The 1,603-nt window shown below is 36.7% G+C and overlaps 1 pseudogene; it reads right to left on the reverse strand.

Annotated features, from left to right (window-relative positions):
• Nucleotides 1–251: 251 nt before the first annotated feature.
• On the reverse strand, nucleotides 252–485 carry LOC143400877 (short coiled-coil protein-like; annotated as a pseudogene).
• Between the last annotated feature and the right edge of the window lie 1,118 nt (nucleotides 486–1,603).

A 1,603-nucleotide genomic window follows, 5' to 3' on the forward strand; every position in this document is an offset into this window, starting at 1 on the left:
AGTCTCATAAATATATGCAGTTCTAATTATAAAGTCTCTACAATATATTTGCACATTTTCATACATTAACATAATACACAAACTCATGGAAGTCTCCTACTATTTAGTTAATTTTGCCTAGATCTGCCATTATCTTCACAAATATTCAATGAAGCCACAAAGAAAGGTACTGTAACTTTTGGAATCTATCCAAGTTTTAAAGGAAAAAAAAGTCAGCAGAAATTCCATGAAACAGAAGGGAAGCCAATCCCTTACTTTCTTTTGCTTTTTGTGTCAGTTGTTTAAAAAACACTAGAAGCAGACATGAGGTTTTCTATATATTGTCCAAGAACTTGGTGTTCTGGTTCAGCTTCAGATTTTATTCTTTAACTGCAACTACTCTTGCAGAGAGATCTTCAAGTGTGTGTTGGAGTTGCAACACTTGATTAATAAAGTTGTGTTTTTTCTTCCAGTTCCACCTGGTTTTCAGTATCAACTGCATCCATGTTTTATTTTCATTATCTTCAAGGTTATCTTCAGACTTCAGCTATTTTAAACAATGCTGTAATGAATGACCTCTTACAGTGAATACAGGCACCACATCCCACGACCTATCTAACTATCATGTATATGGATGTCTACTTATTCATCTGGACATATATCTTCCTGGATGGATCAATATCAATGGAGGGACTGATAGAGAATATATACACATTTTTTTCTAGTTTTTTTTTTTTTTTAGTTGTAGATGGACACAATATCTTTTTTACTTATTGTTTATGTGGTGCTGATGATTGAACCTAGTGCATTTCACATGCAAGGCTGGTACTCTACCACTGAGCTATAGCCCTAGCACCCAAATGTATTTTATGAATAAAAAAATGTATTATTTAAAAGAGGACTGAAAACAGAAAAGAAGTAGGGGTTAAAAGGTGATTAGAAAGTCATGAGTGAGGGAAGAGTGTCCAACCAACTCCTGGATACCAGGTTTGTTCTGGGGCATCAGAAAGCAAAACAGAGGGAAACTCAAAGAAGCCTGAGATGGAAAAGGAAAAAAAAAATCAATGTTCAGAAAATATTTGCAATATGTGAGCAAGGAGTCATCTGGAGAAATGTGTGGAGAACACCATGCTAGAACTCACATCAGAACTGTGCTTTTGAGCCCCTGCTGTGGACACCAGGTGTTAATGATGCATCAATGCAGGTTCATCAGTGAAACAAAGGCACCTCTGTGGATGATAGGGTCTTGAATGGCATGGGGAAACCCCTACCCTGCTCCCCACTTCTTCTGGAAAACTAAAGCTGCTCTAAAAACTTAAAATCATAAAAATAATCCCAGTATCTGCCTCCATGAAATTTGAGTTCCACAGAAAAGGCAAATATTAAATAACTTTGTCAAGAAAGATTATGTATTGAAATTAGAGCCTCAAAAATTCTATAAGATTCTGTAAGAGAGGTCAAGAAGTGGTGGGATAATCCCTACCAAATAAGTGACATAAGTGGAAACAGTGTAAGCATAGAAGTGGCTGATTGAACACTAGGCAGAGAACTTTCTAGTGAAGGGAAAGAGAACAGAAAAGGCAGCAAAAAGTGAACTCACTGGAGGAGGCAAGGTGGCTGGAAG

Source organism: Callospermophilus lateralis, chromosome 6 (genome assembly GCF_048772815.1).
Source record: "Callospermophilus lateralis isolate mCalLat2 chromosome 6, mCalLat2.hap1, whole genome shotgun sequence".
In the NCBI taxonomy this organism is placed as follows: Eukaryota; Metazoa; Chordata; class Mammalia; order Rodentia; family Sciuridae; genus Callospermophilus; species Callospermophilus lateralis.